The 22,823-nt window shown below is 40.2% G+C and overlaps 1 protein-coding gene across 1 annotated transcript in view; it reads left to right on the top strand.

Moving 5' to 3' along the window:
• Gycalpha99B (guanylate cyclase 1 soluble subunit alpha 2) overlaps positions 1–22,823 on the top strand; it is a 628,187-nt gene that overhangs the window by 475,967 nt on the left and 129,397 nt on the right. The window lies entirely within an intron of this gene.

Genomic DNA, 22,823 nt, shown 5'->3' with positions numbered 1-22,823 from the left:
GGGTAGGACTAGTTAAAGTCCAGCTTTAGAGTTTCTTTGTTGTAGTCGAATTGCGAAACCAAGAACATTAATTCATGGGGGTAATATTTTTCTAAGTCCACCAAAGGTTGATTTGAACAAAAATGTATTAATTTCAGATATAGAGTGCCCATGTAACTGTTGGAGTACATTAGCTGCCGATTAATTTTCACGGCAAGAGCTGCCGCCGCCGCCTGTATCCAGTAGAGGCCGCTCGGACCCCTCAAGTACCCTGAGATACCTGTCTCCCGCACTATGAGAGTAGTCGTGAAACACGCCGCAAATGCAAGGTTTGTTTACAGTCCAGAGATGAGCTGGCGGATGGTGCGCCGCACATCAGCCTATGCCGGGAGGTAGCCTCCGGCGCGCCGTACCCAGAAGAACATCACGGGAGTGGAGTGGGCCCATACCCCACCACAGTGGGGGTAGGGAGACGAACGGCTGCGGGGCGCTGAAACAGTAAAATCTCGGCGGCAGAATTGTTCTTGGAATAAATGCTTTAGGGTTCTGTCTTGGTGGTGAGTCCGAGGGGCCAATGGCGTGGAAACTTTTATTTTATTGCCACTGGTGTGGTTTAGCAAGAGACGGGAGCATGGTAATGGCCGCACAGGAAAGACAGCAGAATGACCCGCGGGAAGGTCTTACATTAAATATTGATTACAATAACAATTAAACTATATTGGGGCAGAAGGCCTCAAAAAAAGCCAAAATATAACCTTTACGCCGCTGCAACACATAGATGGCTAAGTTAACAACGACCCTACAGCGGTTTAGTTTGAGATATATGTACCCTAAAGATCCTCTCGGTGGCTGGATTGCTCACTAACAATGTGACCGGCGTAAGAAAATCTAAAATAATGCACGGCCCATGAAATCTGGGGGCAAGCATGCCCGCGGGAACAAAGTTTTTGACCATAACTTGGTCTCCTACCTTTAAATTGGTGGGCCTCCGTCCACGATCATATATTTCCCTAACCTTTTCATGAGAACTTTTAAGGTTCTCCTTAGCCTTCTTCTAAAGATCACTAATATTATCTGGATCTATTGTCTCAGGTAGAATATCACTAAGAGATCAAAGGTTAGAGAGCGGCGTGTTGGGAACAAACTTAATCATCAAAGAAGCTGGAGTAAACTTATGAGATTCATGAACCGCCGAATTCAGGGCGAAAGCTAACCAATGCAAGGACGTGTCCCACCTGGAATGATCATCATGATGGTAGGCAATTAGAGCCGACCTCAGATTACGATTGACCCCTTCGTCTAGAGATGGCTGAGGATAATATGCAGAGGTAGTCACATGTGAGATGGATAAATCAAAACAGAATTTACGGAAACTACTTAATTTATAAACTACCTGAAAAATTAACAGAATTATACCTGAAAAAGAAACAACTTCATTAAAAATAGAATGACAGGTTTCGTTCGTGGAAGAACATCATCATCAGTTTTCTATAAAATCACACTCAAAAATATTTATAAATGTATAAATATTTGTGTTAAAATTTTGCTTAATCCTTAAATATTTGAAATTGTGAACTTACCTCAACGAGGTCCTCTCTTCTCTGTAGAGTTAAATGCAGAAATTTTTTGTACATTCCTAAATATTTTCGAGTATGGTTTTATAGAATCTGACGATGTTCTTTCAAGAATGAATATGCCATTTTATTTTGATTTGTTTCTTTCAGAGGTATAATTTTCTTATCATATATTTTCTTTTTCAGGTAGTTTATAAATGTATTCATGAACTAGTTCCAACAGACTGAAGAACCTGATAGTTATAAATTACAGTAAATGGGTCGAAATTGAAAAGAAGTGGCTTCGGATATCACACAATAACTAAATATTTGTAAAAGGTGAAAATGACTGGACTAATGGGGTACTCTCTGTGCCTAGAATCTACGGTTTATTGTTGTATTAATTTCATTCGTGGCACGCCCGATAAATTCTCATGCGGTGCTCGCTTGCCCATACGATGACCGCCCGAAGAATCCCGTTTAGCTGCAGCGTTCATTTCACGATCGCCGAGTATTTACTCGGGTGTCGTAATCTGTGGGGAAATGTTTTCCATCATTTTCAACAGTTGGCAGGAAGGTTGCAATCATGAGAAAGTTGACCTAAAATATGCCTTAACTCCTCTTCTCTACGTACAATTACACCTGACGAAAGCAAATGTAAATCCAAATACCGTGTTCGTTTATATCATCATATAAACCATCCTTGACTGTTTATAACATCACTGCCTTACATTGTTTCCCTATGATATACCTCTCCAGAATAATCTCAGATAATTTTGGTACATTAATATTTTACAAGAATTTTGCGGTATTTACAATTTCCTTATGTAATTCCATGAATAACGCCCATCATATTATTGCAATCATTCCTTCGTATTCATTATTCTCTTTATCTTTGACATGTCATAACGATCAACTTTGTATCTAGGTAATCACATTATTATATATATCGCATCTTCTTCATCTCATAACAAACACAATTTTTGTTGGGATTCATGATATCCTTAGCAATCAAGCCATCACGTTTGGTGTCACGCATGCTTCCTTAACAATCAAGCCACCACTTTGGTAATTACTTTATGGCCCCTCTCAATAATCATGCCCAAACGTTGGGCGCCACAATGTGCACCCATTACCAACGGTGGCACGAGCACTCTACACTCAGGGTCTTTGACAGGTTCTTCTTGTTATGGCCGGCTTCCAGTAATTTCAATGTCTCAGCTACCTAGGGTGTCAGACTGGTGTTTAATCGTGTTGATTTTTACTCCCAAAATCGAATAATGATGAAACATAACGATTCTGAGAAGTCAATTTAGGAATCCTATCGGGCGATCAAAGTGTTAGGTCGAAAATATGGCGTATTAAATCAATTCAGTAGAGTGTGTATATCATATGGCTACAACTCCATCAACGTATCATTAATATTTCATATATTCGCAAATCAGCTGATATTTGCTGTGCGATTGATTTGGTTGGCATTATCTTTTAAGTTAATATGAACGTAATATTGAACTGAATTTCCAAATATGGTTAATTACATCTAAATAATATTTATAAGAGGTGAGATATTCTGGATTAGAACGAGTTTATTCAGAAACGGGTCACAAGTAAGTTAGGAAAAAAATAAAAGTCTGTTATGACTTATTAAATGTAGTAAATAAAATATTGAAACCTCAACCAATCATCAATTCAAACTTAATTCAACGTAATGCAATGATATCGTTATGCAATTCATGAACTACCGAAATATTCCAAATTATTTATACGAACACCAGGTGGCAATGATAATTAATATTGTGTTGTTTGATTCATCAGTCCATAGACTAGTTTGATGCAGCCCTCCATGCCACCCTATCCTGTGCTAATCTTTTCATTTCTACGTAAGTGTTGCACCCTACATCTGCTCTAATCTGCTTATCATATTCATACCTTGGTCTACCCCTACCGTTCTTACCACCTACACTACCTTCAAGAACGAACTGAACAAGTCCTGGGTGTCTTAAGATGTGTCCTATCATTCTATCTCTTCTTCTCGTCAAATTTAGCCAAATAGATCTCCTCTCACCAATGCGATTCAGTATCTCTTCATTCGTGATTCGGTCTATCCATCTCACCTTCAGTATTCTTCTGTAACACCACATTTAAAAAACTTCTATTCTCTTTCTTTCTGAGCTAGTTATCATCCATGTTTCACTTCCATACAATGCCACGCTCCACACGAAATTGTTCAAAAACATCTTTCTAATTCCGATATCAATGTTTGAAGTGAGCAAATTTCTTTTCTTAAGGAAGCTTTTCCTTGCTTGTGCTAGTTTGCATTTTATGTCCTCCTTATTTCTGCCGTCGTTAGTTATTTTACTACCCAAGTAACAATATTCATCTACTTCCTTTAAGAGTTCATTTCCTAATCTAATATTTCCTACATCACCTCCCTACGTTCGACTGCACTCCATTACTTTTGTTTTGGACTTATTTATTTTCATCTTGTAGTCCCCGGTACCACCTAGGAGTGATGAGGTGAATAACCTTACCCACCAGGGTGAGAGAAGAAGAGAGAGGAAGAGAGAGAGAGAGAGAGAGAGATAGATAGAGACCCTGGCGAGAAGGTTGTTAGCGTGCCCGCCCCAAAATGGGAGTTATAGCGAACACGAGGAAGGGTGATGGGCACAAGAAGAACAACAACAAGTACAGTCACAATATTAAAAAAACAAGAAACCATGGAAAAACTTACCGGAAACAGCGTAGGAAGACGACTTAAAGGCCGTGGAAGTTAATCAGAGGCAGTGCTCCACCGAACGTGGCGAATGAAAACCAGCATTTACATGAGGTTTAAAAAAAAAAAAAAAATTTAATGGAAGGGCAAAAGGTAGGTAACAAACCAAGTCATTAAGATGATAAAGCCTAAGTTTATTTTTAAAACGTAATGCCAAAATGTAAATAAAATTAACGTAAGGTTGAAAAATGGAAAAGGAAATTAACAATAAGTAAAATAAATTAGATTATACCCAGGTGGGGTTTAAAAGAAAATTAATTCATTACTAAATAACAATTAATGAAAAATAAATACTCTTTAACAGATAATAAATAGAGAACTTGATGAAAACAACAAGAAAGAAAGGGTGACCTCCGTACCTAATTAAATGTGATCAGAAAACAACGGAAAACCAATAGACTTTCTTACATAAATGTTACCATTAAATTAAATGTGATCGATCACGGATAGTTAAATAAATTTAAAAAAGTATTAAGTTAACAATTATTCCATAAAATGGATCTTCAACGCGGTCGCTTCTCATAATTACCAAATTTGAAATCGTTCAGTTTCCACCAAGGACAGTTTCCAAGACAAACAGAATTTTACGTTAAAATACCTCCTCACCGCTCACCACCCTCTAGGACCCCGGTACCACCTAGGGGTGATGAGGTGAATAACCTTGCCCACCAGGGTGAGAGAAGAAGAGAGAGGAAGAGAGAGAGAGAGAGGGAGAGAGAGAGATAGATAGAGACCCTGGCGAGAAGGTTGTTAGCGTGCCCGCCCCAAAATGGGAGTTATAGCGAACACGAGGAAGGGTGATGGGCACAAGAAGAACAACAGCAAGTACAGTCACAATATTAAAAAAACAAGAAACCATGGAAAAACTTACCGGAAACAGCGTAGGAAGACGACTTAAAGGCCGTGGAAGTTAATCAGAGGCAGTGCTCCACCGAACGTGGCGAATGAAAACCAGCATTTACATGAAGTTTAAAAAAACTTAATGGGAGGGCAAAAGGTAGGTAACAAACCAAGTCATTAAGATGATAAAGCCTAAGTTTATTTTTAAAAGGTAACGCCAAAATGTAAATAAAATCAACGTAAGGTTGAAAAATGGAAAAGGAAATTAACAATAAGTAAAATAAATTAGAATATACCCAGGTGGGGTTTAAAAGAAAATTAATTCATTACTAAATAACAATTAATGAAAAACAAATACTCTTTAACAGATAATAAATAGAGAACTTGATGAAAACAACAAGAAGGAAAGGGTGACCTCCGTACCTAATTAAATGTGATCAGAAAACAACGGAAAACCAATAGACTTTCTTACATAAATGTTACCTTTAAATTAAATGTGATCGATCACGGATAGTTAAATAAATTTAAAAAAAGTATTAAGTTAACAATTATTCCATAAAATGGATCTTCAACGCGGTCGCTTCTCATAATTACCAAATTTGAAATCGTTCAGTTTCCACCAAGGACAGTTTCCAAGACAAACAGAATTTTACGTTAAAACACCTCCTCACGCGGGGCAAGGAAATGGAAACACAAGGTAAAAGGAGGAGAAAATAAATAAATTAATTTAAACAGTAAACGATACGCTCAACCCCGAAATATATATAATTCAAGATCCCCACAGGCTCAACACGCCAGACAACTCTTAACCCGACAACAATACCCACACGAACCGTTGCCAAGGTAACCACTAAACAAAGCAACGCCTCCTAAAACACGGAGGAAACCAGGCTAGAGAAAATAATTTAATTCACCCAAAAACCCCAGAAGGGGGAGGGGAGAAGAAAACATACCAAACGAATTAGAAAACAAAACACAGGGAAGCAAACAGAAAGCCGAAAAGGTAAAGCTCGATACCTTGGAGGCTGTACCTTGGTTTACAAAGAAGGTTACAATTTGAAAGTGCCAAAAGTAGATCGGTAAAATTTTAAATTAATAATTCCAATTTAGTTCATGGTGAACCTTCCACATTACTGTGATTAGCTGCCGAAACTGTTTTTCAGATTTTCGATACCACACACGCAAATAGGAATTAAATTAACGGCGAAGTCCAAATATTTATTATTATTATTATTATTATTTTTCCAGAAATCTTCGAAAATATCAAAATCCTCTTCAGGACGACGTTTAAAGTGTGCCAAACACTGGTACATACCTTTGGTGATGAAGAAATGAGAAGAATTTTAACCTGACATTGTTGATGAAGAAAAACAGTCACACCGCCAGCATCCAGACCTCGTTGTGAAGTATCCAGACGAAAAATAAATCTAAAAACATGGTCAGAAAGAATGGCAGGAGGTCTCCAATTAGTTCATCTGGGGCAAATCCCCGTTATCGGGAGATTACGGTGGTTTCCAGCTACTCCACGACTCCATGACGCCGGACACAAAACCACACGAGCTCGCTATCATGGCTGACTCAAGCGAACTGCCTCTCGCGTCGGCAAGCAAGCGAGGAGGAGGCCAGTTTTGCCTGGTAGCAGGTCTGCGCATGCGCAACCAAACAGAGCTAGGAGATACTGCGCGCGGCCTACATTAGTTTAAAACGGTATGTCGAGCAGTCCATTGACACAGATATTCTAGGGCTCACAGGCCAGTTCAAAATGTTTATAAGGGGGAGGCTCACATTATTTAATATCGTCACAGCCCTCCCGCCCCGAATCGACGACAAAACCTCATGCACATGCCATCAATGGTGAGGTGGTCACACATACACTAAATTTGGGCGGAGTAGTCCAACAGAAAACGACCACCAAGATTAACTAATTTTAGTTAGGAGTTCACATGACCAGATTAATAGTCCAAGACACAGTTCCATATCACATAGTTTTTAGAAATAATTGGAGGGGGTGCGATCAACATCAGTGTCCAGAAATGTTAACCGAGCACTCGGAAAATCACCAGAGTAATGTTTGTCATCAAATAGAGAGCACAATGACCAGAGTTCACCAAAGTTTCAGGTTCACCTAATACACATGTTTTCTATGCATCGCACAATGATACAGTTTATGACACATGACGCAGTTCACCTAGAGGTTTGGCAACTCTCACACTAACCACAGATATACTGACCAAAATTAAACAAAACCACATGATTATAAGTCCACGCATGCAGGTTATTTTCTCAAGCACGGTGGTAAATTAATTTTAATGCACGAATGCCTTGACAAGTCTCCTTTGATATTAAGGAAACGCATGATCTTGTGTTGCAAAAGGGGACTACAGGGGAAATGAAACGCACCGGAAAACCCGAATGGGGGCAAAACCACAAGAAGAGGGAGGAACAAAAAACAAATCAGGAAATTAAAGTAGGTGAGTATTCAGTTACAGGATCCACAGATCCGCCAATTAACTTTACATTTAGCTAGTTACCAACAAACTAGCTGAAGCCCAGAGCTCTCCACTTGGTCCAATATAGTACCAAAGGAAACGAAGGGTCCATACAACGACCATTAAGAAATCAAAGGGAAACTACATAAAATACACCATGTTACACTGCCACGAAGGACACTTAGCCATGACACGTAGAGAAACAATGAACAAGAACACATAGAAATATAGGGTACAATCCAACACATAATACCAACTAGGACAAAGACAGATATCCCTAAGGATCAAGAACATAACGGAAGGGAAATCAGTAATATTACTCAAGCACAAATCACCCACAAGAAAAATATATAAGTAAAGGTACAGGACCACTCCAAAGAATAGACGTCCTTGGAACATATGGTTTAGAATACCAGACGTTAAACTAAGAGGACACATGAATGACCTATCAAATTACACTTTTAGATATTGGAGTGACACACACACAACCACAGAGTGGCGAACTCGTCAATCAGTCCAAGGGTCAAGAACGAGGGGTTGAGCAAAATACAAACCACACTGGGATCGGCAACTTATCCAGGATCACCAACAAAACACAGGTAAGGACTCAAGCATAGAAAACTAATTTTTGAACAGACCAACGGAAAACCATCAGAGAGAAGGGACACAGAAACCACTCGAGTTACCGAGAGGTAAGACAGGCAAGAGTAGCATAGATGGGCAATCGGGAGACTCCTATAGGTTACCAGATGGAAAAATCGCGATCAGTCTGTCATCCACAACGGCCACATCAAGGTACAACTACCCAAAATAAAAGCACCGGGCAACGTGGTACAGAATAGTAACCACGAACCTAATTCTGCGTGAGGAAGAACAAGTCGAAAATCCCAGAGCCAAGAGATAACTAAGAATGGCCCACCCTAAGGTGTGCTTCTTCGGAGTAGTGGATACCAAACCAACAACCAAATGTACCGTGACACAGAGGTAAATTAAAGGACAAATCACATCCCAACCAAGGTGTCTTGACAGCCAAACAACGTAATCCAAAACACGATTACCTAAATAATGGCAAGCTAGCAGCACGGGTTATCAATAGAGAGGTAAAGGATAAATATCCTCAACGCGTGCTCACAGACCACAACCTAACAGCACAATACAAAGCAGAAATTACAACAGCAAACCAGGTACAGATTAAGGACTAGGTCCATCCCACAGAAGCACAAAAGGAGAAATATCCTCAGGAAGGAAGTCCGACAGTACCACCGAAAACTCCACACGCCAACCGGTAGATAAGGAAAATTACACAACGTTACTAACGGTCCACATTTCAAAAGGATCCAAACAACTCACAACAACATTACCAAGTTACAACACAGGAGATACAACCATAATGCTGGCAGGAGTGCACCAACCGAACGCCCACAGGAAAAATCGGAGACAGATTTTCTACATAACCCCAAAACCAAAAGGTTAGGAAGATAAATTCAGCCCAAAAACCCATTACAGGAAAAATAATATAGAGGGTTCACGCATAGAAAACCACCTTTAGAACAGCCGCGAAGAGCGCCCAAAAGTAGGAGTGTCAGATCTCTCAATCATGGATGAATACAAACATCAGTATCCGGAACAGAAACACCTTTAAGACACGGAGTCCATGCAGAAGGCAAGCAGGGAACTTTTCCGACACCAATAGATCGAAACACACCACAATCAGAAATCGTACAATACTAAAATGGCACAAATAGCAACCCAATCATGACTAAGCACCACACATCTTCAGACACACGCACACAATGAAAGGATGACAAAATGGTAAACACTCAGGCACCAGACACACTCCCTTACATTCCATCCCAGGCACACCATAGCTCAGCAATGATTAAGTCACAAGATGATCGAAGGGTTCAGCGGAAGGAATCCGATGCGGAGCCACAGAAGAATCAAAACTTTGAAATTACATAAGCCTAGAGAAAACAGAGGGACAACAAAGCACAATTTAAGTTAGGTGTCATCAGATTTCCCCAAAGGAACTTCGTTAGCGCACTACATAAGCATAAGGTTAGATAACGAGGATATCAATTCCAATGGTATTAATTAATACCACCATCACAAGACAATTAAGGAAAGACAATTTCTAACTACAAGAATCCACACCTAGAAACAGTAATATACGAGAAGTACTAAATTAGAGTCACCAACACGAGGCACAGAAAGGACCAGATTGACTCGCTCGCCATCCCACAGTATGCGTGCTAAATTCACTAACGATACAGGTCAGTTACCAAAGGTGCGTCCATCCAGCGGAAGATGCGGTACGATTTGCCAGATACACCTGGTTTAATTTGAGAAACATGAACGCGCCTAATACGTTTTGCTACAGGGTCACTTACCAAAATTGAAACGGGAGACAAGAACTCCAATACCGTGCACGGGCCTTGGTACCTAGGGGCAAGTTTTGCCGAAAACTTATTCACAGCTTTACTCATTGGGTAGCACTTAACATACACGAGATCACCAACATTGAATTTTGACGGTTTCCTACCTTTATTGTACTGCCTTTTGACCTTTTCGTATGACACAGCTAGATTCCTTTTTGCTTTGTTCCAGATCTTTTGAACATCATTAGGCCTAGATAGGTCTGGGAGAAGATCCTCAATACATAGCAGGTTAGACATAGGGGAGTACGGAGTATAGCCAAACATTAAAGACATAGGCGTCTTACCATGGGACTCATGAGTAGCGGAATTGAAAGCATGTGCCAACCAATGCAGACAGGAGTCCCATTTGGACTGGTTGTCATGATGATACGCTATCAACGCAGATTTTAAGTTCCGATTCAACCTCTCTGCATAAGAAGGATTTGGATAGTATGGAATAGTGGTGACATGTGAAATGCCCAACTCAAACAGATACCTTTTGAAGGAGTTACTGGTGAAAGAACTAGCGTTGTCAGATACTAAGAACTTAGGTGGGCCAAAGGATGCAAAGATGGAATTTAGACAGGAGATAGAGGTACGTGAATTAGTGGACCTGGTGGGAAAGATCCAACAGAACCGGGAGAAGGCATCAATACAGACAAAAATGTGGGTGTTTCCCAAGGAAGATCGGGGGAGGGGTCCTACGAAATCTATGAACAGTCGTTCCATGGGGCGCGAAGCTTGTGATGAAGACATTAATCCCACCCGGTTATTCAAATTAGGTTTGCTGATGGCGCAAGATTTACAAGATTTGACCATGTTCCTGATATCACTATCCATTTTCTTCCAAACAAAGAATTGCCTGATTTTCAAACGAGTTTTGAAATTTCCTAGATGACCGCCAAGGGGTGAACAGTGGTAATACTTGAAAATGACCGGTACCAGAACCTTAGGAACGACAATTTTGGAATTATGGTCCTTGCGACCCTTACAACAGAGAACACCCTTAGATAAGGAGTAAGGTTTCACTTCGATCCCGCTACTGATTGTATCAATGATCCTTTTCAGATCCGGATCAGTTTTTTGATGATCTCCAATTTCTTGATATAGCAATGGGGAGTCGGTGAGGATGGCACTAACTCCAACGGTATTGACAGCAAGCTCATCGACACATGGGTTGGCTTCCGCACAAGGATTACCTTCAAACATCCTGCTCAAGCCATCGGCAATGACGTTCTCAGACCCACGAATGTGGCGAACATTGAAATTAAAGGATGAGATCCGTAATGCCCATCTAGTTATCCTACCGGTCCTTTTGGGTCGGTTCAACACCCAAGAAAGAGCCTGATTATCCGTTTCCAGATCGAAGTTGACGTGTTCAATGAAAGATCGAAATTTCTCCAATGCAAACAGCACGGCTAGACACTCTAGTTCATAAATGGAGTACTTAGACTCCAGATCATTGAGGACCCTGGATACGTAGGCCACGGGCCTACGCCCATCTTCATGTTCTTGTAACAGAACGCCAGCAATAGCACGCCCGGAGGCATCAGTTTGGACAATGAAACGTTTCTCGAAATCAGGAATAGCTAACAAAGGTGCATTAATGAGTGCGACCTTCAATGAATTGAAAGCTTCCTCCTGGGCTTTACCCCAAGTAAATTTTACATTCTTTTTCCTAAGGTCGTTCAACGGGGCAGCCACTTCAGCAAAGTTAGGGATGAATTTTCTAAAGAAATTGACCATACCAATGAATCGAGCAACGCCCTTGACATCTTTGGGAGGTGGAAAATCCCTAATGGCTTGAGTTCTGGAATGATCTATGGAAACGCCTTCAGAAGAAACTACATGTCCCAAGAAAGACATGCTGGGTCTGGCGAAAGCTACCTTTGATAACTTCACTGTAAGGCCGGCTTTCCTTAACCGTAGCAATACTTCCCTAACGTGCACCATATGTTCCTCGAAGGTCTTCGAATAAATTAATAAATCGTCCAGGTAATTAAAGACATAGCTGAACTTAATGTCAGAGAGAATGGAATTTAACAACCTTGACAACACAGCTGCTCCACAGCTGAGTCCGAACGGGAGTCTGAGGAACTCATACAAGTTCCAGTCGGTGATGAAGGCAGTGAGGGGAATAGATCTCTTCGATAAGGGCACTTGGTAATAAGCCTGGTTCAAATCCAGGACAGTGAAAAATTTTGCACCTGAGAACCATCCAAAACAAGTATGAAGGTCGGGTAAAGGAATAGATTGGAGTACAATCTTACTATTTAGAGCCCTATAATCAATCACAGCGCGATAACCACCAGAAGGTTTGGGTACCAAGAACACAGGGGACGCATACGGGGAAGTCGAAGGTCTGATCACTCCGTCTCTTTCCATTTGCTCGATGATTTTCTTTAATTCCAACATACGGGGTGGGGAAAGGCGATAAGGAGGGGATCGAACAGGCTGCAGGTCAGACAACTCAATGTCATACTCGAGTACGTTGGTCAAGCCTAACTTGCTAGTGAACACATCGGGAAATTCCCTGCAAAGATCACGAACTTGCCGTGCTTCGGCATCTCCTAAATGATTCAGGTCAAGCCGATCGATGTCACTAGACTCATCTGGCTCAGGGTAACCCGCACACAAAACTTGAGGCATTTTCAAGGGAACGTTAATCAATTCAAATTTCAGGTCAGGAGAAAATTTAAAAAAGAAATTTCGACACTGAGGATCCAAAACGACACCAGCCCAAGATAGAAAATTGGTACCCAGAATGATGTTACATGATAAATTGGATGTCACCAGGCACTTGACCTTCCAAGTGAAATTCCCAATCCTCAACTTGACCTTCACAGTCCCCAAAATATTTAAAAACTGACAATTAGCCGAAACGCATCTTAGATTAGTGGGTTTTATTTCCGGAAGTTTACACGAGGATTTCTTTTGACAATACCAGGCATAATTCATCAAGCATACTACGCTTCCAGTATCAAGAAGGGCATCTACAGGTTCATTGTTGACCTCGACAAAAGTGCACGTGCCAGAGGAGGGGGCATGAGCAGAAATACTATTGCACCTTGGGGGACACACCGGTTTCTTACGAGATTCAGGGTTTACAAACTTAGAATTGGCAGACTTTGCCCTTTCCCTTTCTAGTCATTGAGTACCATTTCTGTCTACCAAGGGGCAATTTCTTTTAACATGCTGTCTAGAGCCACAGGAATAGCAAGCGCCTGGACCACGTCTAACGTCAGGGCAGGAATTTCTTAGATGACTTCGGGACCCACAGTTGTAACATTTACGGGCATTCACTACTTTAGGTGTTGACGGAAGGACGGGACAATTGGTAGTAGTAGAGGGAGGGAAATTCACAGGTCTGGAGGCATCCCCATGTTTGACATCTTCAGCAAAGGAACAGGCCTCTTCCAATTCTTGAAAGGTAGTAGGGCAACGGGTTAAGGAAAGATAGGAGCGGTACGCAGGAGATATTCCTTTTAAAATTCTAGAGACCATTTCACATTCTGGTACAGAAATTCTAAAAACCTTGCAAAAGAATCGCAGATCCAGCACATAAGTTAGCAAGTTCTCATGCAGGAACTGGGTCCGAAAACAGTGTTGGGGCACAAGACTTTGGAGAGCAAGAGAGGGAATAAATTTGGAAAGGACAAGTTCATGAAAGGTACTAATCGATAAATTTTTAGAGATAGCTTCAGAAATTTCTCTCTTTAGAATCCCTTCACAATGAGGGAAGAGGGCGCGGAAAATCCCCAAATCATCGACTGAGTACACATTACCAGTCTCGGTTAACTCCACCAGAAACCGAAGGAATCGAATACACTCATCGATAGAATTTACAGAAAAGGACTTCACTCCCCGAAAGACTTCCTTTAAACAGTTAGGGGATGACGCCGAATTTAGCTTAGAGACTAAGGTTTCCAGTAAAGGAGCAGTCACACAGCACTGACCTTGGGCATGGGTCGAGGACGCAATTTGGTGGGAAGGGACACTCGGGGTGGGTACAGTAGGGTTAAGTCCAGTAGAAATAGAACAATTCTCCATATCTCTGTTAATCAACAGCAAATCTAGATCAGAGGTGATGCCAGAAACCACCGTTAACAATCTAGCACATTCTGACACAAAAACAGAATCAGGCTTAATAGATAATAAATCCAGAATTCGACCCGAGTAGTGGTCAGCTCTGGCCCTCAGCCGGTTTACTTGGGCTTTGGACGGAGGCAATTCAATAAACTCTTCGCGAATAATATTAATTTCGTTAAGATTGTCACAGATCAGGTTAAGGTACTCACCCACTCGACTCCTGTCAATAGAAAATACATTAATGGGGACCTGGGAGTTGGCTGATAGCAAGGCAGCGCACTCAGCAACAGTACGGGCAGGTTCAAGGCCACGAATGGATAACTCGTACTCCAATTCGGCACGACGCAGGAAGGAGGGGTTCGTAACGGCACGCGCCATGGTAGCAAACATGGAACAAAATAATCAAAAAATTACACAAGATCCTTGCACTCCCTTTTACAATAGTTATTGACAATAACACTTTTAGTTTTTCAATTTTTGGTTTCCATCCACCAACATTCGCCACAGCACTGCACCAAGCAAGGGTAGGAGGGGAGGAAAGTTAGGTTGCGCAAGGCAGAAACAACAGAGATTAGGCAGCAGAGCAACAACAGTGGAACAACAAACAACCACCGCTCTGATACCACTCTCACCGCTCACCACCCTCTAGGACCCCGGTACCACCTAGGGGTGATGAGGTGAATAACCTTGCCCACCAGGGTGAGAGAAGAAGAGAGAGGAAGAGAGAGAGAGAGAGGGAGAGAGAGAGATAGATAGAGACCCTGGCGAGAAGGTTGTTAGCGTGCCCGCCCCAAAATGGGAGTTATAGCGAACACGAGGAAGGGTGATGGGCACAAGAAGAACAACAGCAAGTACAGTCACAATATTAAAAAAACAAGAAACCATGGAAAAACTTACCGGAAACAGCGTAGGAAGACGACTTAAAGGCCGTGGAAGTTAATCAGAGGCAGTGCTCCACCGAACGTGGCGAATGAAAACCAGCATTTACATGAAGTTTAAAAAAACTTAATGGGAGGGCAAAAGGTAGGTAACAAACCAAGTCATTAAGATGATAAAGCCTAAGTTTATTTTTAAAAGGTAACGCCAAAATGTAAATAAAATCAACGTAAGGTTGAAAAATGGAAAAGGAAATTAACAATAAGTAAAATAAATTAGAATATACCCAGGTGGGGTTTAAAAGAAAATTAATTCATTACTAAATAACAATTAATGAAAAACAAATACTCTTTAGCAGATAATAAATAGAGAACTTGATGAAAACAACAAGAAGGAAAGGGTGACCTCCGTACCTAATTAAATGTGATCAGAAAACAACGGAAAACCAATAGACTTTCTTACATAAATGTTACCTTTAAATTAAATGTGATCGATCACGGATAGTTAAATAAATTTAAAAAAAGTATTAAGTTAACAATTATTCCATAAAATGGATCTTCAACGCGGTCGCTTCTCATAATTACCAAATTTGAAATCGTTCAGTTTCCACCAAGGACAGTTTCCAAGACAAACAGAATTTTACGTTAAAACACCTCCTCACGCGGGGCAAGGAAATGGAAACACAAGGTAAAAGGAGGAGAAAATAAATAAATTAATTTAAACAGTAAACGATACGCTCAACCCCGAAATATATATAATTCAAGATCCCCACAGGCTCAACACGCCAGACAACTCTTAACCCGACAACAATACCCACACGAACCGTTGCCAAGGTAACCACTAAACAAAGCAACGCCTCCTAAAACACGGAGGAAACCAGGCTAGAGAAAATAATTTAATTCACCCAAAAACCCCAGAAGGGGAGGGGAGAAGAAAACATACCAAACGAATTAGAAAACAAAACACAGGGAAGCAAACAGAAAGCCGAAAAGGTAAAGCTCGATACCTTGGAGGCTGTACCTTGGTTTACAAAGAAGGTTACAATTTGAAAGTGCCAAAAGTAGATCGGTAAAATTTTAAATTAATAATTCCAATTTAGTTCATGGTGAACCTTCCACATTACTGTGATTAGCTGCCGAAACTGTTTTTCAGATTTTCGATACCACACACGCAAATAGGAATTAAATTAACGGCGAAGTCCAAATATTTATTATTATTATTATTATTATTATTTTTCCAGAAATCTTCGAAAATATCAAAATCCTCTTCAGGACGACGTTTAAAGTGTGCCAAACACTGGTACATACCTTTGGTGATGAAGAAATGAGAAGAATTTTAACCTGACATTGTTGATGAAGAAAAACAGTCACACCGCCAGCATCCAGACCTCGTTGTGAAGTATCCAGACGAAAAATAAATCTAAAAACATGGTCAGAAAGAATGGCAGGAGGTCTCCAATTAGTTCATCTGGGGCAAATCCCCGTTATCGGGAGATTACGGTGGTTTCCAGCTACTCCACGACTCCATGACGCCGGACACAAAACCACACGAGCTCGCTATCATGGCTGACTCAAGCGAACTGCCTCTCGCGTCGGCAAGCAAGCGAGGAGGAGGCCAGTTTTGCCTGGTAGCAGGTCTGCGCATGCGCAACCAAACAGAGCTAGGAGATACTGCGCGCGGCCTACATTAGTTTAAAACGGTATGTCGAGCAGTCCATTGACACAGATATTCTAGGGCTCACAGGCCAGTTCAAAATGTTTATAAGGGGGAGGCTCACATTATTTAATATCGTCACAATACCATTCAGCAACTTCTCGAGATCTTCTGCAGTCTCAGATAAAATAACAATATCATCGGCAAATCTAAAGGTTTCGACTTCCTCTCCCTGGACTGTGATTCCCCTTCCAAATTTCTCTTTGATTTCCTTTACCGCCTGTTCTATGTAAACATTGAAAAGGAGAGGGGACAAACTGCAGCCTTGCCTCACTCTTTTCTGGATTGCTGCTTCTTTTTCAAAGCCCTCGATTCTTATCACTGCAGACTGATTTTTATACAGATTGTAGATAATTCTTCGTTCTCGGTATCTGATCCCTATCATCTTCAGAATCATAAATAGCTTGGTCCAATCAATATTATCGAATGCCTTTTCTAGATCTACGAATGCCATGTACGTGGGCTTGTCCTTCTTGATTCGATCCTCTAAGATCAGACGTAAAGTCAGGATTGCTTCACGTGTTCCTACATTTCTTCTGAAGCCAAATTGATCTTCTCCCAACTCAGCTTCAACTTGTTTTTCCATTCTTCTGTAAATAATACGTGTTAAAATTTTGCAGGCATGAGACACTAAACTAATGGTGCGGTAGTTTTCACACTTGTCAGCACCGGCTTTCTGGGGAATAGGTATAGCAACATTCTTCCGAATGTCGGATGGGACTTCTCCTGTCTCATACATCTTACACACAATATTAAATAACTTTGCCATGCTGGTTTCCTCTAAGGCAGTCAGTAAATCAGAGGGAATGTCATCAGTTCCAGGTGCCTTGTTCCTATTGAGGTCACTCACAGCTCTGTCAAGCTCTGACCTCAAAATTGGGTCTCCCATTTCATTAGCATTAACAGTCTCTTCATGTTTCAGAACCAAATTGTCTACATTGTTACCTTGATACAACTGTTGGATATGCTCCTGCCATCTTTCTTCTTTTTTCTTTCCCTAGAAGTGGCTTTCCATCTGAGCTCTTAATAACCATACATCTAGATTTCCTTTCTCCAAAGGTTTCCTTGATTTTCCTGTATGCAGCATCTACCTTTCCCAGGACCATACAGCCTTCGACATTCTTGCACTTCTCCTTCAGCCATTCTTCCTTAGCTACCTTGCACTTTCTATCCACTTGATTCTTTAATCGCCTGTATTCTTTTCTGCCCTCTTCATTTGTAGCATTCTTGTATTTTCGTCGTTCATCAATCAGGTCTAGTATCTCCTGAGTTATCCACTGATTCTTAGTTGATCTTTTCTTCCTTCCTAACATTTATTCAGCAGCCCTACCGACTTCATTTTTCATGAATCTCCACTCTTCCTCTATAGTGTTTCCTTCAGCCTTTTCATTTAGTCCTTGTGCAACATGTTCCTTGAAACAATCCCTCACACTCTTTTCTTTCAACTTGTCTAGATCCCATCTTTTGCATTCTTTCCTTTCTTCAATTTCTTCAACTTCAGATGGCATTTCATGACCAACAAGTTGTGGTCAGAGTCCACGTCTGCTCCTGGGAAAGTTTTGCAATCCAACACCTGGTTGCTGAATCTCTGCCTAATCATAATTAAGTCTATTTGATACCTTCCAGTGTCTCCAGGTCTCGTCCACGTATACAGCCGTCGTTTGTGGTGTTTGAACCAAGTATTGGCAAAAACTGAATTATGACCAGTGCCGAATTCAACCAGCCGACTTCCTCTTTCGTTCATTTGTCCCAATCCAAATTCTCCTACTGTATTACCTTCTCTTCCTTGGCCTACCACTGCATTCCAGTCTCCCATCACAATTAGATTCTCTTCACCTTTTACATATTGTTTTATATCTTCTATCTTCTCATATATTCTTTCGATTTCTTCATCATCTGCTGAACTAGTAGCCAATAGACCTGCACTATTGTGGTGGGCATTTGTTTGGTGTCTATCTTGACGCAAATATTTCTTTCACTATGCTGGTCTTAGTAGCTTACCCGCTGCCCTATTTTCTTATTAATTATTAAGCCAACTCCTGCATTTCCCCTGTTTGATTTTGTGTTGATAACTCGGTAGTCGCCTGACCAAAAATCTTTTTCTTCCTGCCAACGGACTTCACTTATACAACTACATCTAACTTTAGACTATCCATCTCGCTTTTCAGATTCTCTAACCTACCACAACGATTCAAACTTCTAACATTCCACGCTCCGACTCGCAGAATGTCAGTATCCATCTTCCTGATGATCGCCCCCTCTCGCGTAGTCCCCACCCGGAGATCCGAATGGGGGACTAGTTTACTTCCGGAATATTTTACCCGGGAGGAAGCCATCATCAGTACATAATTCATACAGAGAGAGCTGCATGTCCTCGAGAGTTAGTTACGGCTGTAGTTTCCCGTTGCTTTCAGCCGTGTAGCAGTATCAATACAGCTAAGCCGTGTTGAGTATTATTACAAGGCTGTATCAGTCAATCTTATCCATAGGATTATTGTAAAATGATGTATGACTTGGTTAAATGTAACATTCCTAAATATGATAACCTGCGTTATAATAATCGCTGCTTAATTTCAGTGTCATCCGTTGCATACATAAGAATTAATATTTAATCTGCGATACATTTTGATAATTTACATTTGCTTCCTACGTCTGGTCATGCTAATAATGCTCTTTCACAGTCCAAGTAAAATTAAATCAAATATGAATTAACATACCCTAAATAAACTAAGCTGTCCTGAAGACGCTCGCACAAACATGAAAGTAGGCACATAACAGTCCTCACACATACCTTCGGGGATCTATCTAACCTAATAAAAGGATGGATGAAATGAATGACGAAAGGACATGAAACTATATCAATAGAACACAATCACATTTAAATAATAAAACCAAAAGATCACTTGATATCGAATCTATACACTAACTTATTACTCAATTGATGAAATACTACTATTAAACTATATATCATGATGTCTATCTCGTAGCTATGCGTGCGGTGAATAATACTAATATCGTACGTATACCGTCCTCATAATCAGTCATCGTGTATACAGGAACGTGATGCGGATCATAAATACGGTCATGATAATGGCGTTGAAGCATATCATTCCAAAATATTCGATTGTATAGCATAAATTATAATCATCACCATTACAAAAACCGATGTTATCGTATGCGTGTGTGACATACACATAATAGACACGCATGTCGTCTAAGGTACGCGCAATGTAAATGGAAATTAAGTGCTTCGTAGTGGGCTACGCAGCGAAATGTCGTCAAACCTCATATGTATCATAATAATTTCAAATACACAGCACATCTCGTAGCTAACATGTATTATGTACACTTGGGCACGTCACACGTCTTGGTTGCAGATCACAATGTAATTCAGTATCGATCTATCACTTATTATAATTGGTACTAACATCAACATCAATTAATATTCACTCATCTCTCATATATCACTTCACTTTAGATCACACAATATTGTTCCACATATCCAATAACACTCATAAATCAACATCAAATACACAACTTACCTACATATTACCCACGCTTAACATCGCGATATGCCATATCTTAACTAATTATTTAATCACAAGCCATGCCATGACTACTGTTTAACTATTAATTCGTTACACTCGTATATGACATCACACTTTACAGAACGCATCATAATTTCCCTTACATGGCTATCACTTCCTTAGCAATCTCAATATATATGATTTATATATCACTATATATCACAGGTATTCACTCTCACTATTTATCGAGCAATCATAATGATAAAACTGGTATCAAAATCATCGAAGTTGGCGCATCTTAATAAATGATCCCGTATAATCACGTTACCGCATGGATTTCAATATTCGATACTCAAAGGTATATATGGATCGCAAAATGACTAAATAATATATAATCCTCTATCACGTATACGTGTTATGTGTATAATCCACGTACTATCAATCTGATTCAGGATATCAATTACTACTAAAAATATATGCTATATTCTAAAAAGGAATAACGTCTAACATAAAAAGCATTATTATTTCAAAACGATTTACTGGCTTGTAGACCAATGCACAGGCTGAGCATGGTCTAATATTCCTCCATATAACCGCATCCTCACCGCGGTTATGACCCACTTTTCACGTTTTAGCCTTCTACATCGTTATTATAGTACGTTTTTCAAACAAAGATATACTCCTCTCAAGCAGAACAAACATGGAGTAATATATACAAAATAAAGCTGTACGGGGTCCGCTGTCTGTAATTTCATTTTTGCCTATTCTTCAGATGTTTATCCGTTTTAGGTCAACTCAAGACCGAATCGGTGGTTTTTACTTTACGTGTCTGTTTGTCTTCTCCACCATCACGTCGAAATGGCTGGATAGATCTCAACCAAGCTTCATATTTAGAGTATACAAATCATGGGGAAGGTTTGGATATGCATATCATTAAAAAATCTTTGAATAGACGGGGCTTTATAGGAAAACCAGAAGGGTTCTTCTCCATTTTCTCTTATACTCTTGATTTTCTGTACACTCCGTGGACCGTACGTGAAGCGTCTTTTCATTACAAATAATTTTGGTTATGTTACTAATTTACCTTACTCTTCACATGACGGAGAAATTTACTATTTTCTGCAGGTATCATGCTCTGCATTGGGTGACCGACAGACCGACAACGAACCTACAGGTTACCATGGCAACGTCTCTGACTGCTTGCCAGCAGGGAAGTAACGTATTGCCATTTTCCTCATCATGCTTTTAAATTCGTGGCTGTTCCTTGAGAGGCCTCATTCGGCCTATCTGCGGGATATTGGCGGAATATCGTTGGAGGATATAACCGCCCTCGAATAGATTAAGTAATAACACCATTAGTAATCTTCTTCTCTGTTTACCTAAGAATCATTGCGCCTACATTTCTCCTCTGTTACCGCTTTATTATATCCATAATACACACCAGCATAATTTCTTACGGGGTATTTTATTTTCCAATACATTCATTTGGAATTTACATTTTTGTCGTTTTCCGACTGTCCACAGTTATAATCCATTTTCTATTAATTTCATCTTTCTTTACTGTAATATTTTCTTCCTTAATTATTCCGTATGTACGCGAGTACTAGAATCTACTTGATATATTTCCACAAAACTTCATATTTAGAATCCACCTGTCCTTGTGTAGGTTTTAGGGCAAATATTGTTTCTAAATCCCTGAACTGACTGTGGTTTATACGAAACCGAAACCGTGATTTGGCACTTTCACAAAATATACCCAACCAAACTTAATGGAAATCTACCTACCTTGGTAGAAATTAATTTCTAAACTTTTTTTCTCATGTGCATCATTTCGATACGAGGATTAATAAGGGAGATATCATTAACGGACCGTTTCTCTGTACAAGTCCCATCGGAATTGACTCACGAGCGGGTGCGTGTAAAGCGTATTCCTTACAACTTGAAAACTACTGAAGACATTCGAACCAAAATTTATATTTAGCATCCGCCTGTCCAAAGGTAGGTTTTAAACGTAAATAACACTTCATATTCCGGAATGGACTGGCGGTTTACAGGGAACACAAATGGTGATTTTACTCTTCCACAATATATACTGTACAAGACCAACCTGACTGGAAATGAACCAAACGTGATGGAATTTCATTTCTAAAACTTTTTCATGTTCATTTTTTCGTCAGGAGGATTAAGAAGGGAGATATAATGAATGGTCAATTGTGCAGGTTAAGTACAGCGGACATAGCCCAAAAGGTGTTGTACGTGGAGAAGATTCCTTATCTATCTATATAAATAAAATCGTAACGACTGTGTGCCTTTACATTGACTATTTTGGCAAACTTTTCGCACAGCTACCCGTTTAAGGGCTAATAATGACAATCTGCATATTGTTTTTGGGCTAGTTTCCTGAAAGTCCTAATTTTTACCCTCCTCGCCCAAAATCCAGACAGCGGCATAATCTGCCAGACGAAAAAGGAAATTGACATTTTGACGTTTTAGCTTGTAACGGACGGAAAACTTCTAAGAGCTTAAAATTTTTCACTTTTTTCACCGAAGAATATCGAAATATGGAG

Source organism: Anabrus simplex, chromosome 3, assembly GCF_040414725.1.
Source record: "Anabrus simplex isolate iqAnaSimp1 chromosome 3, ASM4041472v1, whole genome shotgun sequence".
Classification (NCBI taxonomy): domain Eukaryota; kingdom Metazoa; phylum Arthropoda; class Insecta; order Orthoptera; family Tettigoniidae; genus Anabrus; species Anabrus simplex.
The sequence above is the reverse complement of the archived record's forward strand: the minus strand, read 5'-3'. Positions and strand labels throughout refer to the sequence as shown.